This window comes from Pantherophis guttatus, chromosome 2 (genome assembly GCF_059756535.1).
Source record: "Pantherophis guttatus breed Tessera chromosome 2, ASM5975653v1, whole genome shotgun sequence".
NCBI lineage: Eukaryota > Metazoa > Chordata > Lepidosauria > Squamata > Colubridae > Pantherophis > Pantherophis guttatus.
In genome coordinates, this window is record NC_142064.1 from 168,472,905 (window position 1) to 168,490,579 (window position 17,675).

The 17,675-nt window shown below is 40.1% G+C and overlaps 1 long non-coding RNA gene across 1 annotated transcript in view; it reads right to left on the minus strand.

The window, feature by feature from the left end:
• Positions 1–13,887: 13,887 nt before the first annotated feature.
• Positions 13,888–17,675, minus strand: part of LOC117660607 (uncharacterized) — a 48,503-nt gene continuing 44,715 nt past the window's right edge. Inside the window, exon 4 of the long non-coding RNA XR_004589732.3 lies at positions 13,888–14,161. This is a non-coding gene — a long non-coding RNA (uncharacterized LOC117660607). The remainder of the gene's footprint in view (positions 14,162–17,675) is intronic.

Sequence of the window (17,675 nt, forward strand, 5' to 3'; positions counted from 1 at the left end):
CTTTGCTTTCTCCAGTGGGTCAGCAAGAAAGAAATGAAATTAACACTGAAATTGGTGATGTATTAATTTAGCCAATTCTTGCTTTGTGTGTCCCTCTGGACCCATATGTGAATCCACCAAAGCCCCTCAAATTTGTTAGAAGCAAATGACCCCACACTGATTCTCTGATTCCTTGTGAAATCAGACAGCAGAACTAAGAAGTAAAGGTAAAGGTTTCCCTCGCACATATGTGCTAATCGTTCCTGACTCTAGGGGGTGGTGCTCATCTCCATTTCAAAGCCAAAAAGCCAGTGCTGTTTGAAGACGTCTCCATGATCATGTGGCTGGCATGATTAAATGTCAAAGGAACACTGTTACCTTCCCACCAAAAGTGGTCCCTATTTTTCTACTTGCATTTTTTACGTGTTTTCGAACTGCTAGGTTGGCAGAAGCTGGGACAAGTAATGGGAGATCACTCTGTTACGAGGCACTAAGGATTCAAACTGCTGGACTGCTGACCTTTCAATTGACAAGCTTAGCATCTTAGCCACTGAGCCACCGCTCAAAATGCTAAGTCTTCCTATAGCTTTAGCTTGCCTTAAACTGCATAAATCCCCCTTCGTCTCAGATCTGTTCTTCTTACTTGTATCATGTCACTTCATCATTGCTCCATCCTCTTGTGTTCCCTGATCATTAAGAAAGAAACATTTTAAGGAAACTACAGACAGGTTTTCTCCAATTTATGATGAAGGAAGATTTTTCATAAATGTTTTGCTACGAATACTGTATATACAAATCTGCAAATTTTCTTTTTTTTTCTTCTTTTTTTGGTTTTTCAAATTTTCCAACTTTAAGTCTTCTTTACTCAACTTCTGTCATTTAAGAACAGTTTCATACATAATTTTGTGCACCTGCATTTTCATTTACACATTTCTGTATGCATATTTTGAGAAGCAGTTTGTCTGATACAACACATTTCATACATTTTCATCAAAATAAGCATTGCTTTGCATATTTTCCTGAATACATACATTTTCATTCCCTTTTTTTTTAAAAAAAAAAGTGTTGCAAAATTTGTCTTTTCGAAGACACATTAAAACTTCACATTAACATGTCAATCAAATCTATGCCCCTTACATTCCCATTTTGCACAGAATTTAGAATTTGGGTAACTAGATAAAGATGTCGTTAGAGCCAGTTATCTATTGATAATTTTTTTTCTGGGCTGAGCATCAATGCTCCTCTTAATCCTTGCAATTGAAAGGGAAAATACAAACCTCTAACAGCATTCATATGATGTTCATATTCTCCAGCTTTTCCATGTGACAGATCATTATTTATTTATTTATTTATTTATTTATTTATTTATTTATTTATTTATTTATTTATTTATTTATTTATTTATATTGGATTTCTATACTGCCCTTCTCCCTGAGGACTCAGGGCGGTGTACAGCCAGATTAAAAAACATGCAGAACAAATATTAAAAACAATTAAAAGATATATAAATTTGGCCCAATTAAAACTCATTTACCAATTAAAAACGTTTAAAACATTTAAAAACAGTTAAAAATTTCATCTTAAGCCAGCCCGGCTTGTTTAAATAAATGGGTTTTAAGGGCGCGACGGAAGGCACTGAGGTCTTGGATTCTCCTTATCTCTGGGGGGAGCTGATTCCAGAGGGTAGGTGCCCCCACAGAGAAGGCTCTCCCCCTGGGGGTCACCAGCCTACATTGTCTGGCTGATGGCACCCCGAGGAGGCCCTCTCTGTGGGAGCGCACGGGTCGATGGGAGGTCGTTGGTAGCAGCTACCAATTTGAAGATTTCTTCTACCTTCGCTAGTGATATCTTGACAATAAACTAAATATAAATATTCAGTGGCTCTTTTGAGATGGTCTAGGTAAAAGGAAACTTTATTTTGTTTAATATCTTACTTATGGCAACTTTTACCACAATAAAAATGCAGTTTATAATATATATAAAATCCTCCATATATGAGGGGATCATGCTACAAGCTAAATATGTTGTTTTATCCAGTTCGGTAATTCCTCTGACAATGGCATACAATGGAATGGCCCATTTTATTCTAGATGGATTCATCTCATCCTCTAGCCTAAACCCAAAGCATCATTTTTCTTTCCATAGTGCAGGCACTATGACAAAGAAGCTCTACCTCATCAGATAACATTGCTTCATATTGGGATGTGAAGTTTACCTGCTTTACTGTATTTCATGGGCTGAGCAGACAGGCAGTCCTGAAATTAATTTGGCCCCATGCTATGAAAGGCTTTATAGGCGATAACCAGCACCTTGAATTTTACTTGGAAATCTATAAGGAGCCAGTAAAGCTTGCAAAATAGTAGTGTTACATGGGCTCACTTTGTAAATACTTGCACCATTGCATTCTCAACCAATTGCAAAGTGTATTGCAATATTCCAAAGAAGAATTGACCAAGGCACGAATAACCATAAAAAGGACCTCTTTATCTAGGAACACATATTGTTGGCACACACAGTAAATCTGTGCAAAGACCCTTTTGGCCTAGACACCAGGTTCTCTTCTAACAGGACCTGAGAGTCCAGAGAACCCCTACCTTATACACCAGTTCTTTGAAAGGAAGTACAATACCATATATAACTAAAGGAAACACCTTCCTAGAACCAGGAAACCGCAAACTCACAGCCTCTTGGTTCTTGTTTGAATTGAGCCAAAGCCTGTTCTTCTGCATTCAGCTCTCCCTTGCCCTCAGACTCTGGAAAGAATATTGATTGCATCACTTGGGTGGCTTAGGATGGAGATGTAAAATAGGATAGCATTGGCTTATTGATGATACTTGACTCCATATCAATGAATGATTTCTCTCAGCAGTTTCATGTATGTGTTAAATGGAAACAGGGAGAGAGTAGATAAGTCTAAGGGACCAACAAAGAAGGGGTTTCAGGCTAGATCTTTTCCTCCTTAAAAACACTGGATGGAATTAGACTTGGAAGAAGGAGAACAATTATATTTTCCCTGTCAGGATGACTGCCCGCAGAGTACCCTAAAGCTAACAGAGAATGATTCGACCATGTAGTAATAACATCCAATGCCAAGTCAGATTATTACTGCTCTAAGAGAAAAAAACAGACTAACAGAGTTGGAAGGGATCTTGTAGGTAATGCCTGTCAAACTGGCGGCCCACAGGCAGATATAGCCCGCATAGGCCACACCCAGCCCAGCTCTGCAAAGGCAAAAAACATCCTGATACATCACGATATAGTGCATGATGCAATCGGGTTTAACACGCCTGTTGTAGGTTATTTAGTCCAACCTCCCTGCCCAAGCCAGAGACCCTGTACCATTTCTGACAGATGGCAGTCCAGTCTCTTCTTGAAAGCTTCCAGTGATAAAGCGCCCACAACTTCTGAAGCCAAGCTGTTCCATTGGTTGATTGTTCTCACTGTCAGAAAATGTCTCCTTATTTTTTAGGTTGAATCTGTCCTCAGTCAGTTTCGATCCATTATTCCTTGTCTGGTCTTTGGGTGCTTTGGAAAATAGATTGACCCCCTCCTCTCTGTGGCACCACCTCAAATATTGGAATACCGCCATCTCCCCTGCCATCTCTTCACTAGACTAGATGTGCCGAGTTCTTGCAACCGTTCATCGTAACAAGTCAGATCTGTAACAACTTGGGACAGGTTCATGCTGGCTATTTATTTATTTATCAAATATATATGGCAACTCATCTCTGGATGGTGTACAATAAAATAAACAATTAAGATATAAAACCACTTAAAACACTGAAATAATTACACATGAATAAAAATTAGATTGCAAGAGGGTTAAAATCAAAATGTTTTACATGATGTTGCCAACACGCAGGCTTCCTGCTGCCAGGGAAACCCCAAGTCTGATGGGAAAAAAAGTGTTTTGAGAGTCATCTCTCAAATCTTATTTATGTACTTCATTAAATTTGTTATGGCCAGCCACTCCAGTAGAGTCTGCCTTAGAAGATGCAAATACATAGTTAAAGCAGTTGAAAACATAAAACAAAATGGGGCAGGCCAGACTAAAAAGAACTATAACAATGAAAATACAACAGGAGGCGTGATGGGTTTCAAATTTTTTTACTACTGGTTCTGTGGACGTGGCTTGATGGGTGTGGCAGGGGAAGGATACTGTAAAATCTCCAGTCCCTCCCTAATCCAAGGGAAGGTTACTGCAAAATTCCCATTTTCTCCCGATCAGCTGGGACTTTGGAGGCAGAGAATAAATGGGGGCAGGGCCAGTCAGAATATTTACTACCGGTTCTCCGAACTACTGAAAATTTCTGCTATCGGTTCTCCAGAACTGGTCAGAACCTGCTGAAATCCACTTCTGAACAGGAGCCCCACGAACATACCAACCTTAGGCCTAGGACATGAATCTTAAGGACCTTCTGGAACATCAGGTAGGTGGCACCAAATGCCAGCATCTGAGGAGATGTTGTTCCAGTGAGTGGGGAGCAGTAACAGAGAAGGCATTTAGTTATACATTTTTATGGCCATTATAATGATTTTTTAAAAATGTAAACCCAAATCTTGATTGCCCTTGATATGCAGGTTTTTTTTGTTAAAAAAGTTGGTTTCACAAATTGATAGATAACTCCTTTTAGTGTTTTCAACATTTAAACTGGTTGTGTTTGTTTTTATTTGTTTCCATTTTTAACTGTTTTTAGCTTTACTAATTGTAAACTGGCTAGATAAAACTAAACAAATTGGCAGTATAGAAGTAGAAATGAATGCATATACACTGCTTGGTAGACTAAATACATCTGCTGAACTTTTTCTTGGCATGAAAAAATAAAAATCACTTGCAAAAACTCTGTACATTATTCAGGCATTAAAGGTAGCTTTGATGGGTTAAAAAATAAATGATGGTTAACTTTTCATCAGAATCATGTTTAGTGTCAGCATTTCCCACTGTGGGCCATAGGATACATTTTTTGGGGGGGGGGGGTATGCTAATTTACTTCTGTACTGCCAAAATTCAGAAATGGCCAAAAAAAATTATAAAAGTTTATTTACCATGTTCACCTTTTTTTTTTTTCACTGCGAGTTTTAATACACTTCCAAAAACTCCAAGATTTGCTGGAAGAGGGCTGAAAAAGACTTGCCAAAATGCTACATTTGACAGCCTTTAAACATTCAGATATAATATTTAACATACATATGTCTGGCCACAAAGCAAACATTTTTTAACTATAGTTTAACTGTACTACAGTTACTGTAGTCATTTTTGAACTATAATATAGTCATTATTTTTTTGGGTGGAGGGGAGTTCATCTCTCCTGTTCTAAACTTCTTCTCTTTTGGAGAAGATCTTCTGCCAATCCATGCCATAAACTAGCTATTCCTTTCTCTTACTAGGTGTCTCTCCTTGCTTGTCTGCAAAATGTTATCACAGCTGCATTGATACACTCACCAGAACCTGTGATATAATTGAAGGGTCCCAGTTGGAAGGGAAAAACACTTATAGATACATTATGCTTTGCTAACTGATCTCTCAGGGGGAATACACACACACAAGCATGCGCACACACATACGCGCACACACATATGCACGCGCGCACACACATACACACACACAAACACACATACATACATACCTACACCGCTGTGGATAAGAAATCAGTAGAAACTAATCATACTCATGCACTGTTGGCATATTTATTGGTGCCACAAGGTGTAAAGCAGCCATTTTCCCCCTTGTCAAACGGTGTTTCGCTTATTGCAATGTGTGAATGAGCCTTTTATTAATTCATTAATAGAGAGAGCCGTCTTAGTAATGTATCCGAGAAACATTGTTAATTGTAGATGTTCTTTTCACATGCCTATCTTATTTGTAGAGTTTATATAGAGCTTGTTTGCATGCTGTCATGCCGGAGGGCATGATCATTATTGTCTTTTTCCAGAAAAACCTAAGCTTATTATATAGCAGTAGATAGTCCTCAACTTAGGACCTTAATTGAGCCCAGAATTATGGTCGTGAGTCATTAAGCGGTCACCACTTGACTGTGTCTGATTTTACAATCTTTTTTGCAGCGGTCATTAAGCAAATGCCATGCTTGTTAAGTCAACACAGTAGTCATTAAGTAATTTTCTGCCAATGGACATTTTTTATGCTGGAAACCAGAAGTAAACACCAGAAATTGTACCCCCCAAAAAAGTGCAGTCATGTGATTGTGGGATGCAATAAATGGTCATAAAGGCGAGCTGGTTGCCAAGCACCCAAAATGTGATCATATGACCATGGGGTGGCACGGACAGCCATCAAAACCTCAAAATCAAATTATAAATTGCTCTGGCAAAATCCTTCATAACTTAGAATGGTCACTAAGCAACCAGTCATTACGTGAGGACTATTTGTAAGGTCCATTGAGTTTGTTTTATAGAAGAGCCCAGTGCAATTTTGGCCTATTTACTAGGAATAGTTGAAGTCTTGGGAAGTGGACAAACTCCCAAGTCCAGCCAACCACTTGTTTAATCCTCTTTTAAAATTATTTTTGAGATAGTTACGTATGCTTCCAGCAAGAAGGTGCCCTCTAGTACAGTGGTCTCCAACCTTTCTGGTTCCACAAACCACCAGCAGCAATGGTGGAGGAGGAGGGACAAGGGGATGATTTTATTTGTGTGCACGCCGCTGGCCCAAGTGGAGTTTTGTGCACTCACAAAACTCCGTTTGGATACCACTTGCATACCATTTGCACAGATTGCTTCCCAATGGGCCATAGACCCATACCAGGCCACAGACCGGGGGTTAGGGACTCCTGCTCCAGAATTAATTTTTCCTTCCTTCCTTCCTTCCTTCCTTCCTTCCTTCCTTCCTTCCTTCCTTCCTTCCTTCCTTCCTTCCTCCCTCCCTCCCTCCCTCCCTCCCTCCCTCCCTCCCTCCCCTTCTTCCTTCCTTGAAATACTGCCAGCTTCCCTATTTACTTTGCTTATGGAAAGTTTGCAGGGAAAAAACATGAGGGGAAGCCAACAGGAAGTTGCAAATCTGAAGCCAGCAGGCAAGTAAATGGCTGCTGTCAGGTGGGGGAGGGTGCCAGGGGGTATGAGAGAGTGTGGATGAGGAATGGTAGGTGGGAGTGCACAAGAGGTGCTATGTGGGATTTCGAAGGTTGTGTGAGTGTGCATACAGAGATACTGTATGGATCAGAGAGGGTGTGCAGGTGGGCAGCATCGTTTGAGAAGGATGCACAAGAGTGCACGAGAGGTGTTGTATCACTCAGGTAGGGCACATGGGGGTTGGGCTTGGTCAAGAAGGATGTGTTGAAGGAGAAAGAAAGGAGAGAGGAATAGAGGGTAAGAAGAGGAGAGGGAGAGAGAGGAATGGAAGAAAGGGGAAAGAAGAGGAAGAAGGGACAGGGGATAGGAGTAGGAGAGAAGGTGAGAAAGGGGGAAAAGAGGGGAGGAGTTGGGAAAAGGAAGGGAAAGTAGGAAAGAGGAAGGAGAGGAGGGGGAGAAAGTAGGAGAGGAGAGGAGGGAGGGAAGGGAAAGAAAGAAGAAGGAGAAGGTTTGTTGTGAAATGAGGGGAAAGAAAGGGTAGAAGAACAACCCCGAATGTAATCAAAATGCCTTATTTTTATGCTTTCTTTAAGAAAAATATGTATATGTATGACCAATTATGTATAAGAGAATGTACATTTACATTATGTGTATAAGAAATAAAAATTCAAAAAAATTCCAAAAAAAAGAAGAAGAAGAAGAAGAAGAAGAAGAAGAAGAAGAAGAAGAAGAAGAAGAAGAAGAAGAAGAAGAAGAAGAAGAAGAAGAAGAAGAAGAAGAAGAAGAAGAAGAAGAAGAAGAAGAAGAAGAAGAAGAAGAAGAAGAAGGATGTGTTGGACGGAGTGAGAGATTGTGAGATTGACTGGGAAACTGTCATGGAATATTGAAAATGAAGATCACATGATCCCAGAAGCAGCCAGTAGCACTCAAGCAGGCACAACTTCCCCAAATTTCATTCCCTTAGGAATGAAGGGATCTCAGATTTTGGATACATTTTGTAAGTTAGCCCATTTGAGGTATTTGGCCCTATTATGATACATTGTTTTACCCAGTATAAAGATCATGCCAACTAGCGTTTTAGCAGTATATAGATTATTTATTCAAGAAAAAGAGATAGACTGAAATGAATGTTGATGTGAAGGTCTTCGGTAAGCTGGAGAAAAGTACAACCCTCCCCAGCCCCCCCCCCCCGCTTTCACTCTCTCTATTTTCCTTTCTGGACCATCTGGATGCTGATGATACAATATTAATAACCACACTCAATTAAACGGGTTGTCTCTAGGGATGCAGAGTTTCAACTGGGCAATGTCAATAGAATTGATGTTATCCCAGTCCTGTTTCCCTTGAGAGCAGCTGGCTTCTTGAATGATGTCTGTGTGTATGCGTGTGTGTGTGTATGTGTGTGTGTGTGTGTGTGTGTGTGTGTGTTGTAGAGAAGGAGGGTGAATGTTAAGTTTTGTGTGCACATAAATATCTTTCCTTATTATTTCTCTGAAGACCAAATTATCTTGGGAAGGATACAACCCAGAAAGAATGCCAAATAGTTTTTATAAATCCTTCAGTGCAAGAGAAAACACAGTTAGTCACGTCCCAAATGATCATGTTTAAGGGTACTTTTACATTACATTTTTTTCCTCCAATACTTTTTCTACCTTCATTACATGAGAAGTCAAGGCCTGAAGAAGACAGTGTAGCTTATTTCCCAGAAAGATTCATTGCTGTAACTTTGTCAATTATTCCTGAAAATTCAGGTAATAGTTTTACCCAGGCAACTTTATTATATGATCTGGTTTGGAATTATTGAGAAAATATGTAGTCTCCCTCTCCCTCCCTCCCTCCCTCCCTCCCTCCCTCCCCTCATTGCTTCTTTCAAAATATTTAAAGCAAGAAGGAAAAAAAGAACTAGAGGACTGAAACTGAGAAGATACGTATCAGGTATTAATTTGACATGAAACCTTATGCAGTAAGAGTGTGTGGATCAGTTCCAGGGCAATTCAAATGGTCAGCTCCATTCTTGTTGCCAGTCCAATCCTATTCAATTATTTAGAAAATACGGAGTCAATTCAATGCTTTGATTTTGAGCACTGAATCAGATTAATATAAATCGGAAAAGAAAGCTTTTGTACATGCGCTCAGAGGCTCTTCCAAAATGTTGAATTCCTTTGGCAGCATCCAATAGGATGCGTCAGACTGAGTTTCTGATTTGATTTGGCAAGTTGATTTGATGCTGCCATTCAAAGGAATTGGTTTCAAATCAGATTTCCAAACTGAATCTTTCTGCAAATCCAAGTAGGTAACTGCACAACTGAAGAGAGGAAAAAATAATTTCAAGCCAAAATACTGATATTGCAAAGCTTCTCTCTAGCACTGCCATTATACACTTTGTATACACATAAACTTTTAGAACTGGCATTTTTTCCCCCAGAGAAGCATCAATTTCATTTGGGAGAAACTTAGTGAATTATGACTCACCCAGTAAAGCCATGCTTTCTGGATCTTCGGTTCTGAAAGGCGCATCATGTCGCTTTCACCAAATATACTTAATCCTCGAAAGAATGAGTGTGTGTGTATTTGGGGTGAGGGGGGTGAAATCCTCCTCAGGCATACAAAACTTTTTTATTGTTGGCCTAAGAAAGCTTTTCAAATCCCCAAAGGCAGCTATCTATTTTGGAAAGCTTAGAAACTTCTGTGAATTTCTTCCTGCGGGACGTACAGGAGATGCATTATCGGTCCCATTTTCGGCATATTCGATTGACCTGCACAGGGAAGGATTTATAATATAATACAATACCATCATCCCCCACCCACCCCCATGCTATACACACACACACACACAGACACACTCACACACATTTTGGAAGGGACACGGGGTCGGTTGTTCCTATAACTGTGAATTGTGGCCTGTCTAGTTAACAACTGAGTGGAGTCTTCTTTCTAGAATGGAAGGAATGGAAACAAGACCGGTTGGGAGGAAAAAGACAATGTTGTGTCCTTTGTTCCCATAGTATCCTGCACCAGCAAGGTTGCACTGGATGTTTGGGGTGGTATTGTTTGTAAAATCCTGTTACAACCACAGGATCAACATTGGACCACCCTGATACCAAAGAGACAGTGCAGGGTAAGTGTGATGAAAGGCAGCAAAGGAATTTTACAGCTGCAAAAAATCTGTTCAGATGTACATATAGCTCTTTCTACTTGTAACAGTGAATAATAGGGACACATCCCCTCCCAGTTAATTGATTATAGTAATTAACTACCAGCCAGTTATCGGAGAAATGTACCGGTGCTACAGTACTGACATTCACAATGAACTGTGAATCTTCAGGCTCAATATTAAATATGGATGGAGACCTAACTCTCCTAGAAAACCACATATCTATCCTTGTTTGAAAATTGGTCCCTGGAGAGGGCAGAAATGTAGATGGCTATGATGGGTAGTTGGTATAAATACTTCTATGAAACAGCCATCGGTGGGGATAAATGGAAAGGCAGACAGATGGATTAGCAGACGGTTTGCTCATGATATGAGGATAAATGAGATTAAAGAGCAGCTCATCAAGGGGACTCTTTATTATAATGAGCAGGGACGGGTGGACACTGTCACTTTATTTTTTTTCCAGCCTTTCTAAGTGTCATTTGCCAAATCTATTTTTCAAAAGCAATCGGGATTTTGAAAGGTCTTGGTGTTCACAAGTGTACAAAACACCAAAAATTCATGAGAGTTGGAAAAAAAAATTCAGAAAGGGGGCCCCCTTCTTATTTCTTGATGAATTCTTCTCCTCTTGATTTCTCTCGTCTGGCCACCCACTCTGTTCCCCAAGAGTACAGTCTGTTTATCCAGCTGCCCCAAGCCTCCCTTCCATTTCTGACCTGTTTCCATCACCTGCAGCCTCATTACACTTTACAACCTGCCACTTAGAATCCTCACAATCCTCCTTTTTTTATTTTCTGCACCTGCCTTAGGTTAGGGGAAATGATATGCAGAGAAAGCAGAAAGGAGGCACTAGAGGGTTGCTCAATTACACCAAGATGACATGTGAACACAGACCATACCTGAAAACTAGGAATGAATCTGAACAAACCAAAGCTGAGTCTAAGAACAACATAGAACAATTCAGTCAAAGTTCAGTTCTTTATTTGCTTACACATAATAGACAGAATCTTGTCAGACTAAACCCTTACAACCCTTATCCTAATGGATCTGCCTTGGGAGATTTTAGGGAATAGCTATCCTAAATTCTCTCTGTCTCTGTCTCTCTGTCTCTGTCTCTGTCTCTCTCTCTCTCTGTGTCTCTCTCTCTCTCCCCCCCCTCAATCCATCTCTAGGCTGTTCTGTCTCTCCCCCTTTGTGGAATGTGCTCCCTTCTTCCTGGGAAACTGCCATTTCATTGTAGTTCATTGCACCAGCAACTCTTCTGTAGCACCATCTCTCACAGAACCACATAATATTATAATCCTGTGACTCCCACCATCTTAGCCTATTGTTGCCTTTACACTTAAACATGAAATTTGTCTGCTTTTTCTCCTTTTTGCATAATGTCTTCTATTAAAGAGCACATGATTCTTTTCTATTCTATATATCTGTCCCCATCCATTTTGGGGAAAGGGCTGGTTGGAATGTTAATTAATTACCACTAGTAATTGTGGTAAGTATGCATACAATTCATTTTTGTGGATTTGCAAGGCAGTGCTACCAACGGTGGTGTAATAATATCTGCGTTAGCACCCGCAGTAGTAGTTTTAATCATATTGCAGTTAAAAAAAAGAAAGAAAAAGGAGGTGCCATATCTGTTTTGTCTTTGTGATGAATGGTATTTAATAATACTGTCATAGAATTAGAGATCACAAAATGAAACACATTAGAATATGTCATGGAAAGAAATACTAGATACATTCTGTGCTGAGAAATTAGATATGATTGATGGCAAATATATTATAGTTCAGCTCATCCATTGCCTGCCTCTTTTGGCTTTCTCCTTGAACTAACTATCTGGTTTCTAGCAAGCTGCTCTCTTGTGTTAAAAGAGGAGCAATGTTGCCTTGCTCTAATTGTCAAGCCCCATCACACTTCACAAGATTAGAATTTCTTCTGGAACTGATTAACATGGTGCTTTAATATGGCAGATACTGTATATAAAACATGCACAGAAAGATTGTATAGAGTAGACCATCTTGGTTCCTCCCCCTACAGGAGTCTTTGAGAGCATTGCCAATCACTTTTCTTATGTGCCTGTTTCTTTCATTTCCAGCATCACAGGAAAACAGTGGTTTTTTTTTGTTTTGTTTTGCTTATCCATTTAGCATCTCACTCATAACATCTGTACAGTGAAACATAAATCCTCACAATCCCCCTTAACCTGCTGCCTATGGCATTATAGTCAGTTTGGGATTTATGCTGCTTTTCTCGTGTGTGTGTGTGTGTGTGTTTGTGTCCACGCGTGCACACACACGCACACACACACACACACACACACACATCCCTTGAGAATTCTAGAGTTCAAAATCATATTCTGTAAGATTACTGGTTATAACAAAATGGTTGGAGAAAACTCAGGGGAGTTGCATTTTTGCAAGATTTGCTTCACAGGACAAAAAAGTGTTTTGTGGCAGACAAAGCGGGGAGGGGGGGAAATACAGCAGTGCAGTGAATCCAACTAAGGTTGCATCCCAAGTGCTCATTCCCAGGGGAGAAAAACTCCCTTGGATGCAGTGGAACTCACTTCCAAGCAAACAAGCATAGGCTTGCACTGAACAGCTGCATTCCTACACAGGAATGGCCTGGGGCGAGAAAAGGATAACAAGCAGGGGCATCTGTGTGAAAGCCTCGCTAGAAAGGATTATACACTGCAGAGTTGTTGTAAAGGGAAAGGGGATTACAATCAAGTGCAGCTGCCATTAAGAGAATCTGGGTCAGGCATAGGGAGAGATACGCAGCGGGATTGGAGGCAGGGTATTTGCCAGGGTGTCCAAATGACACACTGTTAAATATTACAGTGAGTGTGGAACTAACATTAGACTATTCCAAGCAACCAAGATTCACCCTCCTCTCTCATTTCTCCTACCAGCCAAATGGTGCTGACTTTTAACATCTTTGGGGGAAAGGGGGATAACATAGGGTGGCACTGTTCAAATTCAGTGCCACATGGGCAGAAAGGAGGAACAGAATATTCTTTATTGGCCAAGTGTGATCGGACACACAAGGAGTTTGTCTCTGGTGCATAAATTCTCAGTGTGCATGCAAACAACAAAGCGATATAATCATAAGCTACCAATAAGAGAAGGTAATAAGAAAGATGAGAAGGATAGTAGTAGTAGAGCCCTACTACGTGGGTAAATATCCTTAGGCATAAGACAGTGCTGTGGGTGTTAGGTTGTCCATGGAAGGAATGGCTCCATCAGAGTCATCTCTTCTCTCTGCCGTTCCAGTTTTCCATAGCTCCAATTAGAAAGCAGGAAACAGCATGAAGAAGCCCCAACCAGGCTTCATTGAACTAAGCGTTAAGCAGGGATAAAAGCAACCTTCTCCCACACACTTCTAGGCAGAAACGGGTCTGAATAGCTCAGCAGAATAATACTGACATGATTGTTTGGAGAAAACAATAGAGTTACAAACTGAATCATGCCTTTTCCAATCAGAAAATCAATCCCTCTCTTTCTTTCTCTCCCTCTCTGTCTCTCATTCCAGGAGAGCAGATTTTCATTATTTGGGTGTTTGGCATATATAGCAAAGACTAAACAAAAACTCTAGACCATGTTTTTGTAAATGATTTTTATTTTATTTTTTTACAAAAGAGCATCCCCTCCTTTTCCCTGTCTTTCCTCACTCCCAGAGGCTCTTCTTTGCTCTCTGGGATAGCAGCACAGAAAGAGAAGGGGGGGAGGGAGGGAGGAAGAGAGAGAGAGAGAGAGAGAGAGAGAGAGAGAGAGAGAGAGAGAGAGAGAGAGAGAGAGAGAGAGAGAGAGAGAGAGAGAGAGAGAGAGATCTGATTTTAACATTAATCAACATGATTTTGTTCCCTTGATGTGTAGAGGCGTTGCCATTTCATCCTGCATGCCTTGCATAATGATACCATCTCAGCCACTCCATGATGCTTGATGATGGAATCAGCCACATCATTAATGTGAAAGGAAGAAGCAGGGAAGGAAAACAAAGGCCCTGGAAAATGGAACAAGAGAAGTCACATGTACCAAAATGTAATACTTACCCCCAATGAAATAATCTGCTTCAATCCCCCCAAAACTAACAATTTGCTGAATAGATGACATGGTTAAATTTGACGAAGAGGGTTCATCTTAGTACAGAATTAGAATGTTTGCAGACACCATGCAAAGGATATTTACGCTTGTTTCTAAAGTAATGCAAGAAAGCAATCTATGCTTTTTCTACATGAAATATTTTTAAAATGAGTGCAAATGATTATTATATACAGTACAAGAACCCAAACACTGCTGTTAAAAGAAAGAAGGGCATCTCTTATTTTAGACTACTACATTCTGCAGAAATATGAAAGTCCAGTTCTGAGTAGATTTTTCTAAGTTACACTTGGCTGGAATCCATCCCTGGAGCATTAATAAGTGTGCGGCTTATGCATCATCACCTGTCATAAGATGCTTTCTCATGTGACCCACATGAAGCAAGTAAGTCCAAGCACCAGTAGATGGTGCTCCAGAATGTGTAGTGGAATTTCTTCAGTGAGTAGCCAACAAAACTATTGTTTGGAACTGCAGGTTGAGGAAAAGGAGATACTGGCAACCATAGATGACAGACTGCCATGGCAATCTGCAATAGTCTCACAAAACAATCTTCTAGCCCCACCACAAATTTCAACACTCAATGGAAAAAGATTTGGTTTTCCAAAACATGATCTCCTCTCCTGATTTTTCTTTATTAAATGTAAGTGCATCGTGAACTTACACTGGCTGAACAGATAACAAAACGCTGAATTGCTTCAGTCTTTTCCATATCATTATACATATTGCATTACATGAATTGATTCCGTGGGGAATTCTGAACATCAGTCTACCCCAATCATCATTGCATTTTGCTTATAATGCTTACAATCCAACCCAAATTAAGTAATTAGAAATCATAGGTTTTTAAGGGGCAGCTAACTAACTAGGGAGGAACAAATCTTTCTAGCTTGCTCTGTTGCTGTTTATGGGTAGTTTATCCCTTCCACCCATTTCCACAAAGGAATCCATTAAGGAAGGGGAAAAAATGAAAAAGCAAAGCAGTATTTTTTAAAAAATTTATTTGGGAGCGCCAGGAACCATCTGTTTGAAGTATCCTATAAATATATGATGTTTTCAGATACAAAGCCTGCCTTTAAGATTTAACGTTTTAAAACCTATTATAAACAAGTCAGATTTTCAGATCTGTAATCAAGGCATAAAGGCAGATATTCCACTGTTCTTTATATGAAGTCTCCATTTTATGTTTAGCTGCTAAATGTTTTTTTTTTTTTTAATGAAATGGAATTGGGGTCAAAACTTTTCCCATGGAAACAGAGAAAGGCAGGCCTTGAGCTGTATTTTTATGGCCATATGACTTGACAGCAGGGATGAAATCCAGCAGGTTCTGACAGGTTCTGGAGAACCGGTAGCGGAAATTTTGAGTAGTTTGGAGAACTGGCAAATACTACCTCTGGCTGGCCCCAGAGTGGGGCGGGAATGGAAATTTTGCAGTATCCTTCCCCTGGAGTGGGGTGGAAATGGGGATTTTGCAGTATCCTTTCCCTGCCACGCCCACCAAGCCACGCCCACAGAACCGGTAGGGGAAAATTTTAGATTTCACCCCTGCTTGACAGCTATGTCCAGATCAGAGGAAGCTGGCTTTGTAGACTAGAGATGTTGCTATAGCACCAAGTTTATCTGCTTCCCGTCATACCTTTCTTTCTATCTTCTGCATTTACAACTGCTCCATAACTTGATGTACAGTATCAGTTGTCTTCTTGGTCTGACTTGTATTTATTTAATGAACAGATGTCTTCCTACAAAGATTCATAAGTGAGGCTCACATTTGCCTTTAATGAACCAATGAAGGAGGAGGGAGAAGGGGAAAGGGAAGGGTAGGGTAGGGTAGGGGAAAGAAAGGAAAGGAAAGGAAAGGAAAGGAAAGGGGGAAGGGAAGGGAAGGGAAGGGAAGGGAAGGGAAGGGAAGGGAAGGGACAGACTTTGCAAATAGTTTTTATTGAAGATAAAGTAATTAGGAGCTCAGAAATGTAACAGAATCTTTACTGCAGATCAGTGAGTGTCTATTAGGAACAGATGGGTGTGATCTGACCAAGCCTAACTAACTGCTGGTTCTGGTTTTCATTCCTTCTGCTGTTGTTATAACTTGGACAAGGATGGAGGAACATCAAAGTTGGTTGTGGTTTTATTCCATGAGTGGAGAGTAAGAAGAATAATACTGAATATATAGAAAAAGATAAGGTTCTGAATCTGCTGTGTCATAGTTTTGAACAGTGTTTGTTTGTTTGTTTGTTTGTTTGTTTGTTTGTTTGTTTGTTTGTTTGTTTAACAAATTTATATAACCACCAACTCACACATAGATGACTCCAGGTAGCTTACAAAAGTTAACCTGGAAGATAGTTTCTAGACTGGATTCACGGTAATTTCTGAAGAGCTGTTTGGGTGACTTAATGGATGATACTGGAGTGCTCATGTCCCTTGGTGTCATTGCCAAGGAAGAAAATGAGAATAAAATCAGAATCAGTTGGCCCTCTTACTATTAACTATTTGATATTTGATGAACTGCCTCACCCCAATTACATCTACCTTTCCCATCAGATCTGGCAGAAAGGGTATATTGCAGGTCCCATCTATAAATAAATATCATCTGGTAGGACTCAAGAGGTGAACCTTTTCTGCCAGAGCTCCTGCCATCAGGCCTCCTGAGGTGAGATCAGACCCAACCATGTTGGCCTTCAAGAAGAGCCTGAAGACATTATTTGCCATTGGGTCCAGGATCCTGATCATATTGGTGGAGAGCCTGTTAAAATTAATAGTGCTCTCTTGTAGATTTTAATGGTTTAATAATGTTATTGTTTTTAACATTTTTGTGTATGTGTCTAGTATTGCTTTTTTATTTTTTACTCCTTAAGTCATCCAGAGTTGCAGCACTGAGATGCCTGGCTATATACAATAGATAGATAGATAGATAGATAGATAGATAGATAGATAGATAGATAGATAGATAGATAGATAGATAGATAGATAGAGGGGTGGGTTCCAAATCCCGTCACTACTGGTTTGCTTGAGCACACATGTGCACATGCATCACTTCTGCACATGTGCAGAAGCGTCAGGGCGGGTGGGCGGAGCCTCCTGCCACTGCCACTATCAGTTCACCCGATTCAGTGTGAACCAGTAGCAACCCACCACTGGATGGATGGATGGATGGATGGATGGAAAGATAGATAGATAGATAGATAGATAGATAGATAGATAGATAGATAGATAGATAGATAGATAGATATAAGGATAGATAAAGATACACACACACACACAGTATACATACTATATTTTTGTTATCCTATCAGCCCCTATACAATACAAATTTAAAACGTTGAAATAAATTTGCTGCCTAGCCTTGGAAAATTCCCTTTTTTCCCTTTTCTGTAGTTCAGTCCTTTCAAAGCAGAATTTACAAATCCACATGTCATAAAGTT